Source organism: Agelaius phoeniceus, chromosome 7, assembly GCF_051311805.1.
Source record: "Agelaius phoeniceus isolate bAgePho1 chromosome 7, bAgePho1.hap1, whole genome shotgun sequence".
In the NCBI taxonomy this organism is placed as follows: Eukaryota; Metazoa; Chordata; class Aves; order Passeriformes; family Icteridae; genus Agelaius; species Agelaius phoeniceus.
This window is the reverse complement of record NC_135271.1, coordinates 5,522,501-5,528,855: the sequence shown is the minus strand read 5'-3', so window position 1 is coordinate 5,528,855 and position 6,355 is coordinate 5,522,501. Positions and strand designations below refer to the sequence as shown.

Sequence of the window (6,355 nt, the reverse complement as noted above, 5' to 3'; positions counted from 1 at the left end):
AGAGAGAGAGAGAGAGACGAAGATCGTGCTCCATCTGAGTGGCGAAAAGCTGTGCAGTGGTCCCGGCTCCTTGCCCGTGGCGTTGCGGGAAAGGCTGGCCACCGCGGTCAGCCGTTGCCAAGAGGTGTGCCTTGCACGTGGCGCCATTCCCCATCCCAGGCGATGCCGGGCCGCGATGCGGCCGGCCGCCGTCCCTGCTGCCGGCGCCCATTGCCGCCACGCTGCCGCCCACCGCCGTGTCTTTGTCCGCGATGCTGCTCCCGCGGGTCGGAGCGGCAAAAGGAGCCTGGGGCAGTTGGGGTTTGGCACGGGGCAGGTTCGCCGGCGGGCCAGGTGCCTCCGGATGCTCACGCGCCGTGCCACGGCGCCGCTGTGGGTGGTGGTTACCTGGTTGATCCTGCCAGTAGTATATGCTTGTCTCAAAGCTTAAGCCATGCATGTCTAAGTACACACGGGAAGTACAGTGAAACTGCGAATGGCTCATTAAATCAGTTATGGTTCCTTTGGTCGCTCCTCTCCCGCTCCTTGGATAACTGTGGTAATTCTAGAGCTAATACATGCCGACGAGCGCCGACCTCCTGGGACGCGTGCATTTATCAGAACAAAACCAACCCAGGCCCGTCGGGCAGCTCTGGTTACTATAGATAACCTCGAGCCGATCGCACGCCTCTGTGGTGGCGACGACCCATTCGAATGCCTGCCCTATCAACTTTCGATGGTACTGTCTGTGCCTACCATGGTGACCACGGGTGACAGGGAATCAGGATTCAATTCCAGAGAGGGAGCCTGAGAAACGGCTACCACATCCAAGGAAGGCAGCAGGCGCGCAAATTACCCATTCCCGACCTGGGGAGGAAGTGACTAAAAATAACAATACAGGACTCTTTTGAGGCCCTGTAATTGGAACGAGCGCACTTTAAATCCTTGAGCGAGGATCCATTGAAGGGCAAGTCTGGTGCCAGCAGCCACGGTAATTCCAGCTCCAATAGCGTATCCTAAAGTTGCTGCAGTTAAAAAGCTCATAGTTGGATCTTGGGATCGAGCTGGCAGTCCGCCGTGAGGCGAGCCACCGCCTGTGCCAGCCCCTGCCTCTCGGCGCCCCCTCGATGCTCTTAGCTGAGTGTCCCGCGGGGCCCGAAGCGTTTACTTTGAGAAAATTAGAGTGTTCAAAGCAGGCTGGCCGCCAGCATACTGCAGCTAGGAATAATGGAATAGGACTCTGGTTCTATTTTGTTGGTTTTCGGAAACGGGGCCATGATTAAGAGGGACGGCCGGGGGCATTGGTATTGTGCCGCTAGAGGTGAAATTCTTGGACTGGCACAAGACGGCCTAGAGTGAAAGCATTTGCCAAGAATGTTTTCATTAATCAAGAACCAAAGTTGGAGGTTCGAAGACGATCAGATACCGTCGTAGTTCCAACCATAAACGATGCCGACTGGCGATCCGGCGGCGTTATTCCCATGACCCGCCGGGCAGCTCCCGGGAAATCCAAGTCTTTGGGTTCCAGGGGGAGTATGGTTGCAAAGCTGAAACTGAAAGGAATTGACGGAAGGGCACCACCAGGAGTGGAGCCTGCGGCTTAATTTGACTCAACACGGGAAACCTCACCCGGCCTGGACACGATCAGGATTGACAGATTGAGAGCTCTTTCTCGATTCCGTGGGTGGTGGTGCATGGCCGTTCCTAGTTGGTGGAGCGATTTGTCTGGTTAATTCCGATAAGGAACGAGACTCTGGCATGCTAACTAGTTACGCGACCCCCGAGCGGTCGGCGTCCAACTTCTTAGAAGGACAAGTGGTGTTCAGCCACCCGAGACTGAGCAATAACAGGTCTGTGATGCCCTTAGATGTCCGGGGCTGCACGTGCACTACACTGGCTTGCTCAGCTTGTGCCTACCCTCCGCCGGCAGGCGCGGGTAACCCGTTGAAGCCCATTCCTGATGGGGTTCGGGGATTGCAATTCTTCCCCGTGAACGAGGAATTCCCAGTAAGTGTGGGTCATAAGCTTGCGTTGATTAAGTCCCTGCCCTTTGTACACACCGCCCGTCACTACTACCTATTGGATGGTTTAGTGAGGTCCTCGGATCGGCCCCGGAGTCGGCCCCGGCCCTGCCAGAGTGTCGAGAAGACGGTCGAACTTGACTATCTAGAGGAAGTAAAAGTCGTAACAAGGTTTCCGTAGGTGAACTGCGGAAGGATCATTACCGGTGGGGCTTGGCGCCTGCCGCCTCATGCCAGGCCGTCCGTCCAGCTGCGTGCGTGCGGCCTCACTCGCACGCCCGCTCTGTTCGCACGCTCGGCCCCCGGCTGCCGGCCCTGGTCGCACCGGGGGCCACACGCCCTTCCCCTTCGCTGCACACCGCAGCCCCAGAGAGAGAGAGCAGAGGCGCGCAGCACCTCCGGGCACGGGGGGTCGGAAGGGGGAGAGGGGGGAAAAGCCGCTCGGCGCGGCGAAGCGTGTCACGCGTGCACACGCCATGCGCACTTGCCAATGTGCGCGCGGGCGGGGCTCTCCCCGCGCTACACCGCGCATCGCAGCCAGGCCTAGAGGCATGGCACGCTCACCACCGTCGCGACAGCTTGCCCCTCCGTCCCCCACACCACCCTCCCAACCACGGCCTTGAGCCGGTCTGCCGCCAGTCCGTCCCCACCAGAGAGTGGGGGCGCGGCCGCGGTCCCACGAGCCTCGCGTCTGAAGCGGCCGGCGCTGCCGAACGCCGGTCGCCAGTGTGCCGTGTGCGGGCGCCTTGGCGCGGCCCGAGTTCTCCCGAGCTCGGCTCTCCTTGGCATGCACGCAAGAAAGCTGCCCAGGTGCCGGGAGGGAGGGGTGCTTGGCACGGCCCCTCTTGGAGGCGGGCCCATCCTTTCCCTCGCTGCTTCGCCCATCAAGCGACGGCTGTCTGGCCGTGGCACCCGTTGGCGGCCAAGGTGGAATGGGCGAGGGAGCCAGGTGGCAGGGGCACCTTCGGGGCTCGGAGCAGGCAGCTCCTCCGGCCCTGCCCACACTGGGGAGCGGGGCTTTTTCTGGCCGGCAGAGTTCCCCGCTCTCAGGCCGAGCGGCCCCCCTGTCGCGCACAGCAGAGAAACTCCAAGGGCCGAGGCCTCTGGGCGTTCCGTGCCACGCTTCGTGGCACGCACGCGCGCCTGAGGTGTGCTTGGTGGTCGGGCCCGCATCCCCCGCGCCGGCGGAGCAGCCCAAGCCACGCCGGTCCTCTCGGTTGCGCAGCGCCTGGCTACTGATGGAAACCCCGGGCCCCGAGAAGGACATGGCGGTGGTGGCAGCAGATGTCGGGCACGCCCCCGCTGGTGGACGCTCCCCTGAGGGCGGCAGCGGGGGAGGCACCCCGGCAGGGCCATGCAGGTCGTTTCCCTCGCCCCAGGGTCAGGTACCTAGCGCTCCGCGCCTCTGTGGTCCCCCCAGTTTTTTTCCCTCTGCATCGTCAAACGCTGCAGGTTTGCTGAAAGGGGCCGGTGGGGCAGGGCGGCGGTTTAAAGACTCCGGCGGCTCGGCGCAGCCCGCCACGGCAGCGGCGGTGCTGGCGGTGGCAGGCATGGCGGGCGGTGGCCGAGCAGGGTGCCACTGAGGGGTGGGGAGCAGCTACTCCTGCCGATCGCCTGCGGTGGTTGTCCCATCGGCACCAGCTGCGCTCCTCCATCGCCGTCATCATCCCGCCGCGGGCCGTGGGGGTTAACTGCGCTGCACTAAGGAGGGGCGCCCTGCATCCCCCTCTCCGTGGCCCGGCCTCGACGGAGAGGCTGCGGCGCGCAGTCAGCCACGGGGGCCGACCCGCTCGCCTCGTTGTAACGGGCGACTCTGGCAGAGAGCGCGTGCTCTCTGCCCTTCCTCGGCTGTGGGGTCATGGCCGCCGGGGCCTGCCCGCTCTCTCTCCTCGGACTGCTGCCGTGGTCTCTAGCAAGCGCAGCGCTGCGTTCGGCGCGTCCGGTGCCTCTCCTCCCCTTGACAGCCTTTTCTCCTCGAAGGCACACTGGCGGCGCCGTCATCCTCCGGCCATGCCCAGGCTCAACCGCCTGCCTGCTTGTGGGGGGCAAGCGCTTGGTGGGCCCTCCAGTGGCAGAGGCCCGCAAGTGCAGGCGACCCCGTGCCGAGCGGTGGTGGTGCCGCTCGACGGGTATCCCTCCCTGTGGCGACAGTCAGCCAGGAAAGACCCGCCGTTTCCCAGCGGCGGTCCCATCCCGGGCCCCGCTTGTCACGTTCTCCATCGCCCTTCCCGGCCGCGTGTGGGCCGCAGAAAGGCGTGCGGGGCGGCCACGGGGGCGCTTCTCCCCACCCGGTCTCCGTGTGAAAAAGAGGAGAGCGGGTGTTGCCCCCCGGCTCAGCGCCGTACCGCCTTCCACTGGGCGCGTGCCCAAGGCAAAGCGCCCCGGCAGTGCGACATGGCGGCAGCGGTCCCGGGAGTGCGGCCCTGGCAGTGGCTGGTTCTGCCATCCAGCAGGCCTTGGGCACTGGCGATGCCGGCTCGGGTTGTCCTGTGAAAGCAAGAGGCGGGCGGGCCGCCGCGCCGTCCCACGTTCTGGCGCGCGCCATGTGGCCCTCCACACGGAGGCCGGGCCGAGCCCGGGCGCCTGGGCCGCCTCTGAAGGACGGCATTTGTGAGGTCGGCGTCTCCCCTCACAGGGGGAGGCAGTTGGGGGTGCGAGCTCCCCCGCCTCTTGGCCGGCCTTCATAGCGTAGGTTGCTCCAGTTGTTTTTTTCCCTCCCCTTCCATTTCTGTGTGTTCGTACAGTCGAAGCCAGGTGCACGCCCCCGCGTCCTCGGCGCCAGAGTAACAAAAAAAGGGGCCGCTCGGCGTGAGTGGTGCCCAAAGGGCAGACAACTCTTAGCAGTGGATCACTCGGCTCGTGTGTCAATGAAGAACGCAGCTAGCTGCGAGAATTAATGTGAATTGCAGGACACATTGATCTTCGACACTTCGAACGCACTTGCGGCCCCGGGTTCCTCCCAGGGCTACGCCTGTCTGAGCATCGCTTGACAATCAATTGCTGTCCAGGGGCCACCCCGGCGGCGCGGCTAAGGTCGTCTTGCAGGCCCGTCGCCCGCGGAGGTGGCAGCGGCAGCGGCGACTCCGGTGTCCCTCCAGTGCCAGGAGGGAAGGTGGTCAGGGGTTCGGCGAGAGAAGCGCTTCCCTAGGCGGCCTCGATCCCTTCCCTGCGGCCCGGTAGGCATCGTCGTCATTGCAGTTGTCATCGTCGTCGTCGTTGCCGCGCAGGGCCTTCGTCCCCCTAAATGCAGACTCGGGGAGCGCTCCGTAGCTCCCTGCTCCCGGAGCGAGCCGCTGGGGCGGAGCTCGTCCTCGCCGGGACCGTGCCGGGGATGCGGTGGCACGGCGGCCTGGGGAGAGCGAGAGACAGCGTCGAAAGGCGCCGCCGAGGGCCTAGAGAAAGAGAGAGGAGGGTGAGACGGGGAGGCGAGGCACGGGCCTTGCCCCTAGGCTCCCCCCCCGTGTGGGCGGCTGTTTTCGGGTGGGTACCGCAGCGGTACCGTGCCGTGCTGCGGCACGGACAGGCGAGGCGAGAGCGCCAGGGACGGGGGTTCTGACCCCTCCTCCCTTCGCCCGCCCCCTCCTCTTCTGTCGTGGTTTCAGGGCACACCAAGGGGTGCAGTCGCTCTTCTCTCTCTCCCCACTGAGGCCGTCGCGCGCGCCGCCGCCTGCCCAGTCCTCCCACGCGGGGCTGTCTCTGCCGCGCTCCCTTTTTGGTTCTCGTCTCCGAGATGGGGCTCTCCATCTCCTCGTCGCTTGCTCGCGCACACACGTGCTCTCTCTCTCTCTCCGGCTCCCTCCGGGAGTGCAGAGAAGAGAGGAGGCGGGCGGCGTAGCGGGCGGGGGAGACAAGGCAGCCGTCTCTGTGCACACCCCCGTGCGTGGTGCGGCCGAGCTTTGGGCTTGTGACCTCAGATCAGATGTGGCGACCCGCTGAATTTAAGCATATTAGTCAGCGGAGGAAAAGAAACTAATGAGGATTCCCTCAGTAACGGCAAGCGAAGAGGGAAAAGCCCAGCGCCGAATCCCCGCCCCACGGTGGGACACGGAACATGTGGCGTACAGAAGCCCCCCTCCCCGGCGGCGCTCTTGGGGGACCCAAGTCCTTGTGATCGAGGCCGCAGCCCGCGGACGGTGTGAGGCCGGTAGCGGCCCCCCGGCGCTCCAGGCCCGGGGCTTCTCGGAGTCGGGTTGCTTGGGAATGCAGCCCAAAGCGGGTGGTAAATTCCATCTAAGGCTAAATACCGGCACGAGACCGATAGCCAACAAGTACCGTAAGGGAAAGTTGAAAAGAACTTTGAAGAGAGAGTTCAAGAGGGCGTGAAACCGTTAAGAGGAAAACGGTTGCAGCCCGCG

The 6,355-nt window shown here is 64.4% G+C and overlaps 1 non-coding gene across 1 annotated transcript; it reads left to right on the top strand.

Annotated features, from left to right (window-relative positions):
* Positions 1-4,832: 4,832 nt before the first annotated feature.
* LOC129133434 (5.8S ribosomal RNA) lies at positions 4,833-4,985 on the top strand. The gene has a single exon (XR_008535973.2). It is a non-coding gene; the product is annotated as a 5.8S ribosomal RNA (ribosomal RNA).
* The last annotated feature ends 1,370 nt before the right edge of the window (positions 4,986-6,355 follow it).